At 39.6% G+C, this 20,706-nt stretch overlaps 1 protein-coding gene across 4 annotated transcripts in view; it reads left to right on the top strand.

Moving 5' to 3' along the window:
* Nucleotides 1–20,706, top strand: part of GLIS3 (GLIS family zinc finger 3) — a 482,116-nt gene that overhangs the window by 145,976 nt on the left and 315,434 nt on the right. The gene's annotated exons all lie outside the window — the stretch shown is intronic.

The following is a 20,706-nucleotide window of genomic DNA, read 5'->3' as shown; positions in this document are numbered from 1 at the left end:
TAGAGAACTGTTTAATTTTTATTAGTAGGCTAATTCTTGCATTAAAGACATAAGAAATTGCGTATTTAGGTAGGAGAATAGGCATTTGAGATGAAGTTTATTCAGGGTTCTATCCATACTGCTGAAAAATCTAATTCACCATGGAGTGGAGGGTAACTGCAGTTGCTAATTTAAAAATCAGTTCGCCAGATTCCAGTAACTTTGATAAGACTTTTATTCTTTTCAATCTTATGTATTGGTGAACACATTCTTGGGAAGATTGCTGCTGGGTAGTGTTGCATGTCAGAGATGAGGACAGTTTAGTCATTAACCCTAAATTGAGGGTAAAGACTGGCAACAGGCGGCCTGTGGAATGAGGAAAGGGCCAGGTTGAAATATTTCCAAAAGGTATTTTTGTTGTTTACCCTTGTTAATTATTAATACTAATTATTGATGAAAAATAGTTTTGAGTTACATGCCACACATTGTTTAGGAATAAATTATCAAATTTCTTATCTAGAACTATAGTAGATATTCAACTGTTTCAAATAATCGATATTTATTAATTTAGTAAGATGTTGCCCCTTCCTTCAACATTAAAAACACAAATCCGTCAAGTTCTGGTGCATAAATACTTTGTTTCATGAAAGCGCACTTTCCTCCCAGCTTTGGGTAGCTTCTTGCACTAAATGAATATGTTAAGAACTGAATTGGACAAAATCAGGTCAATAATTTAAAAAGTGTCTTAGAACAAAGTACCTATCTCATGTAAGACATGTAGATAATATATAGGTTTTATAGGTTAAAATTGCCAAATTAGTTATGAATGTTGTGCTTTGTCTCAATTCTCCATGCCTTTTCAGATTTGTACTTTATAGTCATGTTAGTTTCTTGGAAATGACCTTTTAAGGAATTTCTATATTTTGTAGTTTACCATACAGGCTTAAATGAAGTATATTGTTTAAATTCTACTGAGTGGGTATGCACTTTCCAGAGAAGATTACTCTCTCTGGGAGTCAGAACTGGCTGACACTAAAGGAGAGAGACTGAGAGAGAAGGAAAAAGGGAGGGAGGGGGGCAAAAGGGAGGAGGGAAACTGGCAGGAAGAGAAGAGGAGGAAGGGAGAGGAAAGAGAGGGAAGTTTGAGATGTTAGGTCCCTCTGACAGAGGGAACTGATGTGACTTGGAGACTGCTCTCAGAGTCAGGCTGTAAAAGTCAGTGTTCATGCTTCTTAGGCATTATGGGCTTTTTGAATGTTCTTAGGTTCATTTTAGCCGAATTCTTAAGAACTGCGTGTTGGATATCCTATGGGCTTTGGTCATTTTTAGTTTTAGATTGTGTTCCAATCAATTGGCTGTACTATGTTTCACAGCAGTTGTGTGTGAAGGTGCTAGCCTTGGCAACCTAAAGATATGTTTGGTTACAGAAAATAACACACACAATTGAACCACCTTTGGGTGTAGTTTTTCATTTGCCAGGGTGTTCTCCAGAGGTACCCTGCATTGGTGTATTTTCCCAATAGTGGGAGGTTGTACTATTGGCTTCAAAACCTTACCTAACAAGGAGTAAGTAGGCTGATCCTGGATCAGTTTATTTTCTCTGTCATCCAAAAGACTTGCCCACTGACCTCATCCATAGCGTGGTGTTTGGTCTATGAGCAGTTGATTCACCAGTTTTCAGAGCCCAAGTCTAAAATCACAGATTCTGTGGGGGATTTGGGAACATCTGCCTTACCTTTATGAAGGTTATGGTCAGTTAAACCTTGCTTTCAATGGGCTCACTTCACTATGGGAAGAAAATTCTGCAGTTGTTAAAAACGAAAGGACACTGCCTTTTCAAAGGGAGCTGACAGCTATTGGTTTTTCCAGAGAGGGTTACTGGTGAAGACAGTTATGAAGAACAAGTAACTCTTGTAAATGAACAACATGTTCTTGCTTAAATATTTCCCAGAACAATTCTAAAGAAATATAATACAGGTAAGTTTTGTTATGTTCTCATTGTGAGTTATGTTTACGAGAAGCAAAAAATAGGATTAGAATCATAGAGGAGGAAAAAAAGCCTTTTCATACCAGTGGCTTATGTTTTATTGAATTCTAACCATTTATAAAATTATCTGGTTTCTTGCCCCTACTCATGGTTGATTTTGTTTCTCTTTTTCCATCTAGAGACCTTTGAATTATTTTTATTCATAAGTGAAAAATGTATTACAGCTTTATTTCCTTTTATTAATAGTTCCTTCTTGCCCTTAACCACATCTCTGACTTTTTGGCATGTAGAGTCCAATGAGCTCATGCTTAATCATGTATAAACAACCATCTAATTATATGGTTTTGAATTTTCATTTGACCGACTAAACAAAAATGACACAGAAACGAGAAACCTGACAACTTTCCTGTCTTCAGATACCTGGCCTTTTTCTCCCTCACTCTCTCTTCATGCATTTAGTAAAATGCGTGTTATAACCTATCAAAAAATATCACTTTGCATTCGCCAAGTTTCTAAGGTAAAACTGTTCTTTTCAAGGCTACGTGTCAAAAAACAAGTCGGTTGAGCTGAATTATCCGCCTTCCTTTCAGATTTCTTTCAGACTCTATTCTTTCCTCCTTTGGACCGAGGTGTTACTCGCATTCCTTGTGTTGTGGTGTCAGATGACAGGACAACATTTATGGAGCAAGGTTTCTCAATCTTTGTTCCCTTGCCTTCTCCCCTGAGGTCCAATGACAACTCTCCCACTTGCCCTGTCGTCCTGCCCTCCCCCAAACCATGCTGACACATTTTTGAAAGAAGATAATGGGAAAATCTTTCCATACAAAGGTGCTCACTATGTTTAAACAGGAAGGGAGAAGTCTATTCTCTTTTCTTTCTCACTGGCTTGATCCTAGAATTCTGAAGATGGTGGAAAATTTCTTTCAAACATTTAGATGGTTTCACCATAGATAATTCAGTGTGCTTAATAGAAAAAGACAAAAGATACTACAGAAAGACAAATACTGGCTGATCTCACTTAGGTGTAGAATCCAAAATACTGGAAACTCATAGCAGCAGAGGGTAGAATAGTGGTTGTCAGGGGTTGGGAGGTGGGTGAAATGGGAGATATTGGTCAAAGAGTACAAAGTTTCAGTGTATGAAAGATGAATAAGTTCTGGAGATTGCTCATGCACAATATGGTGACCATAGTTGACAGTACTGTATTGTTTACCTGAAATTTATTAAGAGAGTAGATTTTTATTTTATTTTTTTTTGAGACAGAGTCTTTCTCTGTCACCCAGGCTGGAGTGCAGTGGTGCAATCTCGGCTCACTGCAACCTCTACCTCCTCGGTTCAAGCAATTCTCTTGCCTCAGCTTCCTGAATAGCTGGGGTTGCAGGCACCCGCCACCATGCCCAGCTAATTTTTGTATTTTTAGTAGAGACAGGGTTTCACCACGTTGGGCAGGCTGGTCTCGCACTCCTGACCTCAGGTGATTTGCCCGCCTCAGCCTCCCAAAGTGCTGGGATTACCGGTGTGAGCCGCTGTGCCCAGCTAAGAGAGTAGATCTTAACTTCTCACTAGACACACACACACACACACACACACAAATACACACACGTGCACACGCAAAGGTAACCATGTAAGGTTATGGGTATGTAAACTATGGATTGTGGTAATTGTTTCACAATGTGTACATATGTCAAATCATCACATTATACATCTTACATTTACACAGTTTCTGCTTGTCATTTATGCTCCAGTAAAGCTGAAAATAGAAACATATCTTTATTCTTTTTTTCTGGATATTTTACAAGGTGAGTATGTCAGAGGGTAGGTTTGGCTAACTAGTACTCAATAGCTATAAGAGAGAAGAAAGGGAAGTGGATACCTGTGAATTTTTGCCAAAATGATTTATTTCCTCACTGATCTTTCAGCCTTAAAACATAATTTGATTTCTCAAAATTTCTCTGAAACGTGCATATCCTTAAGTGTGAAAATTTCTTACACTTAGATGGGTTAGGTTTGGAAGGAAATTGTATTGATTCCATTTTGAGAATTTAGAGTTAGTACTAGCTTGCTGAGATTAATGTCTGACAGTCTTCCTTATTGGAAATATTTTGGAGATCTCTTCATAATTTTTCTGCCCATTTTAAGGTGCTAATATTACCCAATGACTTTTGGGGATTTATAATAATATTTTATTTCAAACTGTGGATTTGTTTCAAGGTTTGTATTCCACTCATTGTACAGGAAGATCCAAGTGAGATTTCTGCCTGTAGTTTTGTTATTTTTGTTTTGCTACAGAATGTTTAGAACACAGGAGACCACATCCTGGCAGAGTTTATAATTTGATTCACCTGGAACAGTTGAATGAGGAGTCACTCTAACCCCCAAGCTAAAGCCTCTACTTAATTGACCCTTTGATAATTAGGAAAGGATTTTGTTTCTCTCCTTCTCATTAACATTGAAAACCATAGGATCTTATGTTGTTTATTATGTGTTATTTACTCTCTTCTAAGACTTTGTATATTATTCAGGGTATAAGCTATCAACTTGATTAGCATTTAACTTTTATTCGTGTTTATTCTCAGCTTTAGCATTCAAATTCAGATAAATAACTACCACTACTTTAAAAATCGTATTATTTTAGGGAGAACATAAGCACAACTCTTAATTTAGATTTTTTCATACTGGCATCAATATGTATTATGGTTGCTTTTTCATTTTGATGGGAAAGAATTTAGGTTGGAAGTGAGCACCTACTCTGTTCTTCCTCATTTTTTGACCTAATTTCAGATATGATTAGTTGGGAGTTATTGCTGGTACAGTATCTGGATTCGCATCTACAAGGTGCAGAGATAAAATGTCACATTTACTTTGATACTAACTCATGTTCCAATCATGTTTACAGAAACATTACTCTAGTTCTCTTATAAGTTAAAAAATAGCATTAAATAAAAGAAACAGAAGGGAATTACATTATGTAGGCCTCAGCCAGATTGCCTGTGTGTTGAGATTTGTGATGTTAAAATTTTATTTTTGTATTTTGTTATTTTAGTTAAAGTTATGTGATTTTATACAATGACAAGTTTTCTGAGCCAAAAGGTAGATATTTCAGCCTTCCTACCTCTCCAATTTTCAGCGAATCTGTAGTGAGTATGACTTATTCTACCAATTTATGTATACAAGAAGTGGTTCTTTAAATTATTTTCTTTAAATCACAATAAATCAGATGCCAAGATCCTATCTTACTTATTAGTGGGAAATTTAATCTCAGTCATTGCTAGTTGGGGTGGCCTGATACGCTACCAAGGTGACACAGAATCCCCGGGTGTTTGTAGAGAGCAGAACATTCCAGGAGCTTTTCTGTTCTTGCTTCTTCAGGTTACTGCTGAGATGCCCTTTGACCAAGCTCCCCATGGCCTCTAGCAGTCTGCTGCTCTGTGCATTGCTTGGACACAGGAAGTTTTGCTGGGGCTGGAAGCCCAGGCCCGAAGGTCTGGCCTTTGTATTTTGGTCATGCAGCCATACCTTTTACCCCCACTGCCTTCCTTGGGAGCTACCTTGCTACTCAGGGACCATCAAACTGTTGTTCTTCCCAGACTTTGGGCAATCCCATCTCTCTCTTTCCTTCTCCTGTCTCCCTCCTAGAAGCACTCTCCTCTTTCAGACGGCTCTGCCACCTTCAGAGCACCTGGAATAATCTCAGTGAATTTAAAATTCTACACAAGACTGTAAGAGAGGATGAACTTGGCCAGGCGCGCTGGCTCATGCCTCTAATCTCTGAACTTTGGGAGGCCAAGGAGGGTGCATCACCTGAGGTCAGGAGTTTGAGACCAGCCTGGCCAACATGTTGAAACCCTGTCTCTACTAAAAATACAAAAAATTAGCCAAGCGTGGTGGCACATGCCAATAATCCCAGCTACTCAGGAGGCTGAGGCAGGAGAATCACTTGAACCTGGGAGGCAGAGGTTGCAGTGAGCTGAGATTGCACCACTGCACTCCAGCCTGGGCAACAAGAGCAAAACTCTGCCAAAAAAAAAAAAAAAAAAAAAAAAAAAGAATTCAAGCAGTGTCTACTCTTGGCTCTTTTATAATAATCTCTCTTGAGACAAAGGAACACAAAATACAAATAATAGCTCACTGAATTTTCTTGCTATAAGCATGAGCTGCTGAATGGGCTTTGGAGCTCGGAGTTAAGAATTACAGTCTAGAGGAGGAAAGGGTATCTGGCCTATGAGATAGTTGAGCAGTTCTGGGGGACTTCTGGGAGGAAGCTGGGTACTTTCCATTTCTTGGAAATATGGGTGACTTAATTTTAATGCAAAATAATGTAATCTTCATTACTATTTTCCTTCCTTCTGGGTCTGAGGCTTCTGGGCGTCCCATCTGGACTTGCAAGCCCATGCAGAAGATGGAACAGAAACGATTTATGATAGAGAATGTGTCTTTTTGGACAGTAATGGGAAATTACTGCTTAGGGAAAAACAAAGGTAGTCTGGTGGCTTTTTTGTTCTGTTTTTGTTTTTTTGGGACAGGGTCTCACCTTGTCACCCAGGCTGGAGTGCAGTGGTGCCATCCTGGCTCCCTGCAGCCTTGACCTCCCAGGTTCAAGCAATTCTCCCACCTTAGCCCCACAAGTAGCTGGGATTATAGGCACATGCCACCATGCCTAGCTAATTTTTGTATTTTTTGTGGAGACAGCGTTTCGCCATGTTGTCCAGGCTGGTCTCAGACTCCAGAGCTCAAGCGATCTGCCTGGTCTGGCGGCTATTGCGACTATGTAAGATGTACCTTTTACAGACTAAGTTATATCTAATATGAAGAATTGGCTGGGATTTTGCCTCTGAACCAGCCTTACATACTGAAAAAAAAGTCCCATTGATTTATATTGAGTGGCTTAGACCAGGGGTCCCCAACTGCCGGGCCGTGGACCTGTATGGGTCAGTGGCCTGTTAGGAAACAAGCCACACAGCAGCAGGTGAGCAGCAGGCATTACAGCCCAAGCTTTGCCTCCTGTCAGATCAGCAGTGGGATTAGATTCTCATAGAGGCAGAAACCCCATAGTGAACTACGCAAGTGAGGGATCTAGGTGGCGTGCTCCTTACGAGAATCTAACTAATAATGCCTGATGATCTGAGGTGGAATAGTTTCATCCTGAACCCTACCCAACCCTCTTTACCCCTTCCATGCTTTCCATGAAACCATGAACCATGAAACCAGTCCCTGGTGCCAAAAAGATTGGGGACTGCTGGCTTAGACTACCCTCCCTTCACACTGAATGTGTTCGTGTGTATCTGTATGTAACAGGAGGGAATATGGACAGAGGAGGCGAACGAGTAATATTTCTGGCTGTTCAGTAATTTAGAGACATATAAACAGTTGTGTCCACCAGGGACCTCAGTCTTCTTCAGTATCATGACTCACATTTCAGAGGAACTGCTCAATTTGATTCATGGCCTTTAACTATACTTGACTTATGAATTGTTCTTAAAAGTTGTATTCATTGCCTATTAATCCAACAGATATTCGGTGAGCACTTGCTGTCTGGGGGATACCCAGTCATTGCTCCATACAGTGAGGGCATGTCACCCAGAGGCAGCTTTGCCATTTCTCACCCAGCCTCTGCTTTTGTTTGGCTTGGGGCAGGGAAAAGCAGGTTGGGAAATATACAACCTTGATTCATGGAAGAAAGATTCTAAATCTGGTACTTCTTAAAGGCACTTCAGCAACCATCTTACTTGTTTGCTTAATAAGATAAGTTGGGCTTACCCTGTTTGCTCCGTTTGCTCTTCCCGGCCTGGTCTCATCCTGAGATTATGGCAACATCTTCCTAGCTTGGTTTCCTGCCTTCAGCCTTTGCTCTGCTTCCAAATATACTGGTAATAGTTAGACTGTTCTCTTCTTTCTTCCTCCTCACAACATATCCATGCTTACAAACCTACTGTAGCTCTTTGGGGTGCCTGGTTTTGGAGGCTGTGTGCAATCTGATAACACCTTAGTAAGAATATGCATTCCTACAGCTGATACAGTACTTACTGTGTGCTGGAAACTGTTCTAAGTGGTTTACATACATGACTTATTTAGTACTCCAAATGGCCTTATGAAGGTGGGAGCAATTATCGTTCCCATTTCCCAGACAAGGAAATAGAGGCACAGAGAGCTTAAGGCATTTGCCCAAGGTCACACAGCTGCTAAGTGAAGCTATTCTGGCCCTAGTGTCTCTTTCTTTCCTGCTTCCCCCATGCTGTCTCCGTAATACTTTCTCAGCACATGCCCCTCCCTTCATTTTGGCTGTCCAACTCTTCATATTGCCCCCTGTTCTCCTGCTGTTGAAAGGCTCAGATGAAGTCTCACTCCTCTACTAAGCCTCCTCCAGTTTATTCAATCATTTGAGCTCTTTTTGTACTCAGCAGCGAAGTAACTCAGTTTAAGATTAGTTGTTTCCCAGTTGTTTCCTGTGTTAGTTAACACTCTCCAATTGGTTGGAAGATCTTTGACCAAGGGCTAGCTGTATGGCCTAGGGCCAAGCCTAACACCTGGTAAATATGTCTTTGGGAAACTGAGGCAATTTTCTCCCATGGCAATATGCGTTCTCCCTTCCTTCCATTCATTCTTCCTTATATTTGTGGAAGTCCTCTTTTTCCACAGTAAGTATAGTAATTCCACTTTTATGTATTTTCACAGATGAGTCCACCAGATGAGGCTTGATCTAAGCCTATTAAATTAGATGGTAGACAAGAATGATTTGACTCATCTGTATGTCCACAGTCCCTAGAGTATATAGTGTAGCACAGAGCAGGGGACACAGTAAACAATTACCTGATCTGTGAGCAATAGATTACTAAGTTATGCCTCTGCTGGTGTTTCAGTTTTTCAGAGTATTTGTTTGCTTAGTTAACAAATGTATCTGCTTTCTTCCCCTGGGATTGCTAGAAAATTTGTCCAGGGTGAAGCAGTAAAATGTGCTTACATTTCCTCTTTGGTTTTCCAGGCTAATTGTTGGTGAACTTTATTTAACACTCTTGCTATATACTAAGAGTCTCTATGGAGCAGAGCAGCTTTCAGTTAACTTGGCAAATCATTACAAGAGAGAACAGAAGGGTCAGCATAAGCACTCTCTACTAATTAGTTGATAATTGATGTACAATAGCTGACGGATGGGACTTTAGAATATAAACTCCAGGAATATTGCTTAATTTATCTTTGCATCCTTATGAAGTGGCTCAGAACTGTGGGTTCTTAATATCATCTTATTGGGAGTGCCCAGTGGTGGGGAGCAAGATTGAGGCTTCATGCACAGGACTCCAGGGCACTGAGTGGTACAGAAAGGAATATGGTACATTTTAATCTCTTGGGTATAAATGTGATTCCATTTAATACAGGGATAAATTGCAGTGAGTAATGCTGGTGATTCCATACTTGGTGGACAGCATTCCTGAATGCTGACTAAGGTTGGAAGATGCTGGTATGAAAGTTACATTCTTTGTGGGATAAACATGGAAGATTCAAGCTGAACTCCTGCAGACAAGGTGGTGGGAGATTGCATGATTCATGTGAATCTCCCTGGGTTCAGATTTGACCTATTTATTGGCTGTCTTTGTAATGACGTCACCAAATAGACCCCCCCTCCCATTTAAATGTGATCGCCTAAATCTTTAGCAACTAGTTATAAAATCCTTACTCTAACTTGCTTCATAACCATTGCTTTCTTATTTTGTCATTTACCACCCTGTGGCTGCTCTGCTGGCTGTGCAGCTGGTTCATGTGCTCCTCCAGCCTTTCTCCCCATCTCTTCCAGATTAATCTTGGGTGAACTCTGCTTCTAATGGGATGCGCCTCTACCTACAGCACAGGGTCCCAGATGCACATCAGCTGACTAGTTATATCAGCATCATTTGCTTTAGTTGATTTGCAGTGGAGCTTTAGTTTGCATTTGAGAAGCTTCCCTGGTGATGCTAGTATGTAGCCAGGTTTGAACCACTGTTGGATAAGTAATGTCCAGTTTTTAAATCAGTTCTTCAGGGGTGACTGAACCAACCTTCTAAGCTCTGTCTCCTCCCTTTCTCCTCTTGTAGGCAGCCCTAGCTCATCTTTATTTCTCCAGGATGCATTGTGCCTCCTCCCTTTCATTTCTGTGTCTACACCCTACTACTTCCTTCTCATTTGTGTGCTCATTCTTCCTTCATGTTTTAGCTTATTGTTTTCTAAAGGGTATTCCTTAGAATGCCAGTCTTAGGTGAGTCTCTTGGGAAAACCTCCCTAAACAAATGTGCTTTAAATATTATTTGGCCTTCTGGGAGATTTATCACATACATTTACATTTGTAAAGGCTCTGAGAAGACTTACAGTAAAAAGTTTAACTTTGTTGTATTAGGGGTTCCCAAAGTTACTGGACCCTGGACATCTCCATGAGGCTGCCTTAATAGTCATTTAACATCTTTGGACATCCTGAAGGACTTTGGGAAATGTGTTTGTAGTTCATACTCTTCTTCTTTCATAAATTACCTAGTACAAAGGAATTGGCTTGCTCCTCTGAGCTCCTGTCTCTGTGATTTAGCTTCATGCTTAATTCTGTACAGTCTAGCGACATTATCCAGTTGTTCCTAGGCGAGTGTATCTTATCTCTTCAGAGACTGTGAACGCCATGGAGGCAGGATGTTATATCCAGCATTCCTTACCTCTCATAGGTTTTGCACAGTTTTGAGCATTTGTCACAATTGCCAAATTGGATTGCTTTGTCCCTGAATGTAGGAGCCTGTTATTTCATTCTAAATGTCATCCTTTGGTGTTCACAGCCATTTAGCCATGCCTTACTGTATTTCAGAGTAATACACCACACATTCACATATATTCATTAAATTGTTACTGATGTATCTCAGCAGTGAAATATTACGAATTTGACAAAACACTACATAACAAGCCTAGGGTGTTTGTATGCAGGGTGTTTCTAGCTCTAGGGAGGAGTATTCATGAAAGGTGAGGGAATTTGATGACCTGTGCTTACCTTCATTGACCTGTTTTTGCATAGTGGATGGGAGAGAAGGGTACCTGTTTCTTTCTGTGGTGAAAGAATATACTTTTCAAAGTTCTTTCATATACTTGATGTTTCTCCCATTTGAGAAAATAGGAAAGTCTTGGATTGATACTATGCCTTGCCTAAGATTCTATTCTTTATTTACTGGTGGGCACCTATGTTTCATTATAAGAATAAATGTGTTATAAGAATGTATATTCTTTATATATGTATTAGAATTCTTATATTATAAAAAGAAATGTATATTAGATATGTTATTTCAGTATTAGTTTAGAGACATTATTCTTTGTCAAAACTGTCATAGTTTGATGACTTCTCTCAAGAATATAGGGGTCAATGTGTGCCTAACTCACATTGCCTTTAGAATTAGAACATACATACTCATATTTTAATGAATTTAGAGAAGAATGTGGGAGGATACACATTCGGCTGTTAGAGTTCATTACCTTAAGGGAATGATATATGTGGGGGGGGGGGTGGAATGTGAGATTTTTCTTTTTATAACTTTGCATTATTTGCCTTTTAAAGCACATGCACACATATACAAATACATATTATTTTTAAATTTAAAATAGCAATAAAGGTAATCCCAAATACAAGAGAGATAATGCTATCTAAATAGACAATTCTAGACAATGCTTTGACATGTGCTAAGCTCATAGACCTCAGGGATGAAATGTGTATGCCATAATTCCTCACATAATTTGGGGTCTATGAGGAGACCCACAATAAATAATACATTTCTTTCCCGCCAGAATCTCTTTCTTTTTTCTGATAGAGGATGTGTTGGAAGGCATAACTTTGTGTGAGAGTCCAGTGGACCTGCTGACTGGACCGTAGGATTAGGCCATCTTATCTCCCTAGTCCAGGGCAGCTCTTTCAGGACAAGCCTCCTAGGTAAGGCATATACCATATGGTAGGTAAGCTTAGTCCCCAGAGGAAAACAAGAAGGGTTCCCTGAACTACTCATCCCCACTTATTCTTTCTACGTTGGCAGAGAAGAGCCAGGGCGTACCGAGAGACAATTCCTTTCTTAAAAGATGGCTAGAAAGAAGTGTTCTCACCATTTTGCACACCTAAGTTAGGTATTCATTCTCCCCATTATGGCTCAATTTGCATTACTTAAAATATCATTCCATAATGTAATAATGACAATAACATTAACCAAAATTATAACTACTCTTTACTGAGCAGGCATATCATATATGTTGGGTCTCACTAATCCTTGAAGCAACCATGTAGGGTGTATAGTATTATTTGTCTTTTAGAGATGGAAGAAACTAAGACTAAGAGGTAAAATTACTCTGCTAAATGACCAAAGTTACATCCACAAGCTGGCTGTGGAGGCCAGCCCCCATTTCCCATGCAAAATCAAAATATTTTCCAATAGCATCTGGGACTTACTTGCTTTTGAAGGAGGTGTAAGACTCATATTTTATATTAGGCATTAATTTCATTATTAAAGGAAGCCTTGCCAGTTAGGGATAGTTAGGTGCTTAGAACTGGAAATAATGGAAAACTTTGAGCCTCAAAGTTGCAAAAACTTCATTTGCAAATAATCTAAATTGGCTTTCAACTCTACTTCAACTGTATGTTGAATTTGTGCTTGCTAGGAAATAAATGGCCAGGCTTATATAAAACAGGTTTGCACAGTAAAAGGGTATGGTTGAAAGGTTTAAAAAAATATTCCTTTCAGTCTTTCTTGCCACGTTTTGACATTTTACTTATTTTCTATTGTATTATTGTTTTGTAGTAAAATGATCTTGAGGTATTTTGCTAGTCACTGCCACCTTAGTTTGAAGTAATCATTCTTTTCTAAAATAGCTGAGAAAAAAGAGAAAATGGATATGAGGAACAAGAATGGCCTAAATAAAGTCTGGAGCCCGTTCAGGCGAGGACAGATGTATGCTGTGTGTGTGTGTGTGTGTGTGTGTGTGTGTGTGTGTAGAAGGTCTTGGGCTGGAAGGCATCAGCATGCTGTTTCTGGGCACTCAGGAGAAGACATGCTAGAAACAATATCAAAAAGGTACCATACGAGAGACAAGTTCTTTAATAAAATATAAATAGAACTAACAATGAATTTATTAAGTGCCAGGCACTATTACATATATTAGACTTTTTAATCCTCTAAACTGAGGTAACTGCTAGTGTTAACCTCATTGAGAGATCAGGACACTGAGGCACAGAGAGCTTAAGTAACTTGTCTAAGGTCACACAGCTAGGCAGTGGTGGAGCCAGGATGGAAATCTATGGCTCTTAACTACTGCACTATGTACTGTTAACCTCTCACTTCTTTCCTTCCACCATCTTTTCCACTTTTCTGTCTGCTTTTAGTGCCCAAGTGTCGAGTGGTATCCCAATCCTAGTTGGTGATATACCATTCTTGAACGCCCACCTGAATGTGAGTCTCAAAACCTGTGTTTCCAATGCATGATCCTGGATTGGAAAAGAATTGTTCTATAAGTAACATTTGAGTGTAGATGGTATATTACATACTACTACTATATCATTGCTAAGTGTCTTGAATTCAATGATTGTATTATGGTTATATATTTAGCAATGAAAGACATGAAATCTGCAACTTATTCTTAAATGTTTTGAAAATTAATACTCCTAATACAAAATAAGTTTATATAGAGAGATGGATAGATAGATAGAACATTACATAAATTGAAGCTCATCTTACTATTCTTGTGACTTCTCTGTAGCTTTAAAAATGTTTTCAAGGAAAAGTTAGGGAAGAAAACCCTGCTGCTTAGAGGCAGTGGGGCATATATTAATATTTACTAACCCTTTTAGTCCTCAGAACAACCTTATGAGTTAGGTATTATTGCTGACCCCATTTTAGAACAGTACGCTGAGGCACAGAGACCTTAAGGACCTTCCGGATATCACACAGCCAGTAAGGGTGGGAGGCAGGACTCAAACCCTAATACATATTTTCTGTTTCTATAACACCTTGTGTGTGTGTTAGGTTGAACCATATAGAAATTGCTCTTATATGATCATTTTAGACCTATTAAGAATATCATTTTATATGACCCAGCCTAGTAGCAGGGATCACCTCTTTTATAATGAATGGTTGGTTTGGTGTGCATCTTCATGGCTAGACTGTGGGCTCCATGGGGGACTGGGTTAATCTTGCTCACCATTTTCTCTGTGGACTGACTGGCTAGTGGTTGGCATTTGATAAGAGTCAGATAAATGAACAATAACAATATTACTGTTGGTTACTTCTCTCTGCTCTTCCCAAATATATTTCATTTTTGTTCCCCCTGTATCTATGTCATTTTTAGAACCAGTGGATACACATAAATAATCCTGAGTGATGCAGCCTCAGTAGTGATAATTGTGACATAATCAGCCATTTGACTTCAAGAGAACCCTTTTAACTAATGAAGACATTAATTAAAAACATGCCCTGCTAAGATGAACTCTAGGTTCAGAAATTTGAAAATGCAAAACGTTTGCATTCCCTACTAGCATACACTGATTTGGCTAGAATGTATGTGGTACTCAGAATGCCATCCACTTAGGTCCTCATTTGAGCAGTAAACACAGTTTTAAAATACATCGTGTAGTCTCTAAAAATAAGCAGTGTTTCAAAATGAAAACCAGTGCACAAGTCGTTGGCACATCTGGTAGTCAGAAAAGTTGTATGGTTTGTTTTCAGGAATAACAAGCTAAGGAACATTCAAACTTGGCCAATTGAAAACTTTTCTTCTGTGATGACACGTGGTGTTTTTAAAAAAAATTGGCTGTAGACTTAAAACAGAAAGAATATTGGAAATGAGAAGAGAATTAAACAGCATCATTTACTATCTTGTTTTGTGCAAGGAATTGTAAAGGAATGTTTTCTTTAGAAAGAGAATGGAGCAAAAAAGCAATGACAGGCATGTAACAATCATAGTATCAATAATAACAATAGTAGTTAACATCCATTAAGTACCTACTATGTGCTTGATAGTGTGCTGAGTCCTCTATGTATGTATGTTGTTAATACTAGAGGCATAACAACCTTATGAAGTTGTATTAGTCTGTTCTCACATTGCTGTAAAGAAATACCCAAGACAGGGTAATTTATAAAGAAAAGAGGTTTAATTGGCTCACAGTTCTGCAGGCTTAACAGGAAGCATAACAGTATTTGGGGTGGCCTCAGGAAACTTTCAGTGATGGCAGAAGGTGAAGGTGAAGCAGTCACATCTTACATGGCCGGAGCAGGAGGAAGGGAGAGCCGTGGGCAGTGCCACACACTTTTATACAACCAGATCTCATGGGAACTCTTAACACAAGAATAGTACCAAAGGGACAGTGCAAAACCATTCATGAAGGCTCTATCTCGATGATCCAATCACCTCCCACCAGGCCCCACCTCCAAAACTGGGCATTACAATGGAATATGAGATTTGGGTGGGGACACAGATCCAAAGCATATTAGCATACCCTGACCCCTCCCAAATCTCATGTCCTCACATTGCAAAATACAATCATCCCTTCTCAACAGTCCCCAAAGTCTTAACTCATTACAGCATTAACTCAAAAGTCCAAAGTCCAAAGACTCAGATCCGAGACAAGGCTAGTTCTTCCACCTATGAGCCTGTAAAATCAAAAAGCAAGTTAGTTACTGCTAAGATACAATGGAGGTACAGGCATTGGGTAAATATTCCCATTCCAAAAGGGAGAAATTGGCCAAAATAAAGGTACTATAGGTCCTATGCAAGCCTCAAACCCCATAGGGCGGTCATTAAATCTTAAAACTCCCAAATAATCCCCTTTAATTCCTTGTTTCACATCCAGGCCACACTGGTGCAAGAGGTGGGCTCCTAAGGTCTTGGGCAGCTCTGCTTCTGAGGCTTTGCAGAGTGCAGCCCTGGCAGCTGTTTTCATGGGCTGGCATTAAGTACCTGTGGCTTTTCCAGGTGCAGGGTGCAAGCTGACAGTGCATCTACCATTTTGGGGTCTGGAAGATGGTGGCTCTCTTGTCACAGCTCTATTATGCAGTACTGCAGTGGGGACTCTGTGTGGAGGCTCCAACCCCACATTTCACCTCCACACCTCCCTAGTAGAGGTTCTCCATGTGGCCTCTACCCCTGCAGCAGGCTTATGCCTGGACATCCAGGCTTTCCCATATATCCTCTGAAATCTAGGCAGAAGCTCCCAAGCCTCAACTCTTGCATTGTGTACACCTACAGGCTTAACACCATGTGGAAGCCACCAAGTCTGTGGTTTGCACCCTCTGAAGCAGAGGCTTGAGCTGTACCTGGACCCCTTTGAGCCAAGACTGGAGCTAGGGCAGCTGGGATGCAGGGAGCACTCTTCGGAGGCTGTGCAGTGCAGCAGGGCCTGGACCATAAAATCATTCTTGCCTCCCTAGGCCTTTGGGCCTGTGATGAGAGGTGCTGCCAGAAAGTTCTTTGAAATGCTTTTGGGGCCTTACCCCATTGTCTTGGCTGTCAGTACTTGCCTTGTCTTTGCTTATGCAAATTTCTGCAGCCTGCTTGAATTCCTCTCCTGAAAATGCTTTTTTCTTTTCTACCACATGGCCAGGCTGTAAATTTTCCAAACTTTTACACTCTGCTTCCCTTTTAAATATAATTTCCAGTTTCAGGTCATTTCTTTGCTCACATATATAAACACAGGTTGTTAGAAACAGCCAGGCCACATCTTGAACTCTTTGCTGCTTAGAAATTTCTTCCTTCAGATACACTAAATCACTCTCAAATTCAAAGTTCCATAGATCACTAGAGCAAGGGCACAATGCCTACAACCTCATTGCTAATGCATAACAAAAGTGACCTTTGCTCCAGTTCCCAGCAAGTTCCTCATCTCCATCTGAGACCTCCTCAGCCTGGACTTCACTGTCTGTATCATTATCAGCATTTTGGTCACAATTCAGGCAGTCTCTAGGAAGTTCCAATATTTTCCACATCTTCCTGTCTTCTTCTGAGTCCTCCACACTCTTTCAACTTCTGTTCATTACCCAGTTCCAAAACTTCTTCCACATTTTCAGGTATCATGGCAATGCTCCACTCCTTGGTATTAGTCTGTTCGCGCATTGCTATAAAAAAATACCCGAGCCTGGTTAATTTATAAAGAAAAGTGGTTTAATTGGCTTATAGTTCTTAAGGCCTAACAGAGGAAGCATAGAAGCTTCTGGGAGTCCTCAGGAAACTTTCAATCATAGTGGAAGGCGAAGGGGAAACAGGCATGTGTTACATGGCTAGAGCAGGAGGAAGAGAGAGAGGGGGAGGTGCCACACACTTTGAAACATCCAGATCTCATGAGAACTCTATCATGAAAACAGCACCAAAGGGATGGTGCTAAACCATTTATGAAGGATCCACTCACCCATGATCCAATCACCTTCTACCAGGCCCCGCCTCTAAAACTGGGCATTACAGTTGAATGTGAGTTTTGGGTGGGGACACAGATCCAAACCGTATCAGAGGGAGGGTTAACTTTATTCCTGTTTTGCAGATGAGAAGACATAAACATGGAAAAATATAGCACAAAAATGTTAAGTAATTTGCCTAAATCCCCAAATAGCAGATCCCGGGCAAGCTGTCTCCAGAGCCCACACTCCAAGACACTGCACAATTCTGAGTAGTCTGGAGGTATAGGTGTTCATTATGCTTCTGGCATTATGAAAAAATTTAGATGGCTGTATTGAGCACAGTGGCTCTTGGTCACACTTGTTTGCCTGCATGTGTGAGACAGATGATGCTATTTTCCATTTACCAGAACATCCTCATAGTTGTACCACAAACATTTATATGTTCCCAAGAAGTTCACCATTAATTTTCATGCTTCAAGGATACCATTTGTGATACCATTTGTGCTTAGATGGTGTTAAAGTTGACCAGTGATTGCTTCTTGGCCTTTTGGCTAAGATCAAGTGTAAAGCTGACCAGTGAATTTGGGAGTAGGAGGTGGTATAGTAAGAATGTGGAGATATTAGGGAGATAATTAGCCTTTCTTCACTACAAAGCAAGAAACAATGTGAATGTATGAATCCAGAGTAGAGAGTTACAGAGGCAGCCTTGACCAGTGTAAAATTCTGGCCCAGAAAGATAGATTTATAATTACTACCCCCACTGACTTCATATTCCATTCAGATCTAGTTAGAAATTCTGTGGCGAGGCATCAAAGGATTGACTTGGAGTTTTGTTTTTGCTTTTTGAAAAATGGCACTGTGTATCAAAAAAGATAACCAGGAGAGTTTCAGTGGAATAAGTTGTCAGTATTTAATATTCACTTATATGGATCTTTTATTTTCATTCATTCATTCTAATTTCACTGGATAGACTTTATTATGTAATGTGCATTAGACCCTAGGTTAGGTGCTAAGGAAGTAGAGATGCCTCAAACAAGGACTTTGTCTTTAAACAGCAGTGAAGTATAAAAAGGAGAAGATGGCAGGCACATACAGAGTCCAGTTCCCTGAAGTGCTGTGGGTGCTGAGGCACATGTGTGATGGCAGATGTGGACAAATGAAAGAAGCAGTGGTCAGATCTGCCTACCAGGTAGTAGAGGAGGAGGTCATATAGGAGGTGACCCTTGAATTGAGACCTTAAAGATGCAGAGGTGCTCACTAGGTGGATAAGTTAGGGTAAGAGCATTCCAGGCAGACAGAAGAGCATGAACAAGATAAGGGTTAAAATAAATGTTTCAGTGATCACATTAGTTTGTATTGGCTCTAAGGTGTGCATGTTTTTATATTACAACATCTCTGAAATCTGGACATCATGCACTAGTTGGACTGGCAGTTCATGTTCTTACTGGTACATAAAATAATGATACACCTTACAATATGTGCCATTTTAGTTTTATGAAATTCTCTATTAGTATGTTTTGCCATCAAGTAGTATTTCTTGGATGCTGTTCAAGCTGCTATGTCTTTGTTTTAGAGGTAGATAGATATTAATACCTTTTAACTGAAGAGGAAATAGGCATGGAATGACTGAGTTCCTTAGATAAATATATGACATGAAATTTGACAGAATACTTGATATTTGATGTTGCTTTTAATAGTAGTGGCTAGTAGCAATGGGACCCGGGGAGAGAATTCATATAGAGAATTCATTCATTCAGTCTTATATACTGGACTAGGCTGTGAACCATCACATTGCCTTTTTATCAAGGTAAAAAGGGAGTTTGAAAAGCTAATGCATGTAGCTTATTGAGATTTTTAAAGATATTGAATTTATGATGCATTACATAAAAGTGTACCTACTATTCTTGGTGTCAAGATGAAGCCCTGATAAAACAGTGACTTATGACTTATGAAAATGGAATATCTGTAACTCATCTTTTAAGGCACAGAAGATGGATCAGATATAAACTGCAATGGGAGGGGTAAAGGAGAGGTTCTGGTTTATGTATCTGGGAAAGAAAATCAGAGAAATTTCTTTTGGAGCGAATAATCTTGGAAAGTGTACAAGAAAGAAACTAGGCATATCAAAGCCTAAATTTAAGCACACAGGTGTCATCAAAATACACTCTAGTAGAATCAGTTTCTGTTCTCTCTTTGAATCCCTGTGTGACTTCGTGCAGGTCAATTGCCATTTGGATTTTAGTGTCCCATAAGTCTGCACTAGACCAGGATTCCTGGCAGCTAATGATGCTGTGACTCCCCAGCATTTTTGAAATAGGGCTGCATTGATGGAAACAGTGATTGTTCCAATGTCCTGTTTGTTCTGTTGTTTGGAGGGCTCTTGGGAAGAATGTTACAAAAGATGACAAGTAAAGGCTCTAAATCAATAGATTTAATTTTGGGGAAAACAAAACAGGAAATTATGAACCCCTACAGCTAAGAAAAGTGACAGTGACACTTTTCTTCCTACTTCGATCCCAAATATACCAATGAAAAAGATGGGAAATTTGCTGAGAAAAATGTAAAACTTAATTTGTTAAAGACTGAGATCGTATATATTTTTTTTTGCTAGAGATGAGAACAGAGTGTATAGTTACTGAGACTTGATCAGGTAGTTGACAAAAAAAAGTTTGAAAAAATGCATCCATGTAACAAGAATGTCTAGAATGATTCAACTCTTTATGATTTTTTAATAAATGAGTCATGGCAGTGTTTGCCTTTCTCAAAGTCTTTGCTTTTCACTTTTCCATAACGACAAAGACTCTTGTGGGTTCCTTTTTTTCCTTCCCCTTTGGGTATGTACCAGCTTTTACTACAGTGATTGTTACTAATGAAAATGAAAAATCTATGTCCAATTTGGTTACCATGCTGTTTTTCAAATGGGCATTTTGTTTACAACTCTGTCATCCTGATTTTTTAAAAAATTGGGTAGATGTCCAATGACAATGTGTTGAGGTGAGGAGAAAAAAGTCAAGAGCAGAGAGACACAGCCAGACTACATCCTTGTAAAGAGACTTTTTCGAAGTACAGATTTGGAATGAAGCAAACCAGTTAAACAGGTTTTTTCCAGTAGTGTCAACTTTCCTTGCTGGGTGATTCAAGATATTAGCTATTCTAGGAAAAAACTTGGTTTGATACAGGCAATCCCATCTACTTACCACCTTAATCCTTTAGGGAAGGATATTATAAAATATGATTTTTAGTATAACTGGACACTTATACATAGAAGGAGTAAAATTTAAGCACATTTTGTATGAGTGCTGATTATGGGAAGTTTTCTCTTATAGCATTATGGCTTTGTCATTAGAATTGGAGAAAGCTTTTTGCTATCACCAATATTAAAAA

Source organism: Chlorocebus sabaeus, chromosome 12 (genome assembly GCF_047675955.1).
Source record: "Chlorocebus sabaeus isolate Y175 chromosome 12, mChlSab1.0.hap1, whole genome shotgun sequence".
NCBI classification, from domain to species: Eukaryota; Metazoa; Chordata; class Mammalia; order Primates; family Cercopithecidae; genus Chlorocebus; species Chlorocebus sabaeus.
The sequence above is the reverse complement of the archived record's forward strand: the minus strand, read 5'-3'. Positions and strand labels throughout refer to the sequence as shown.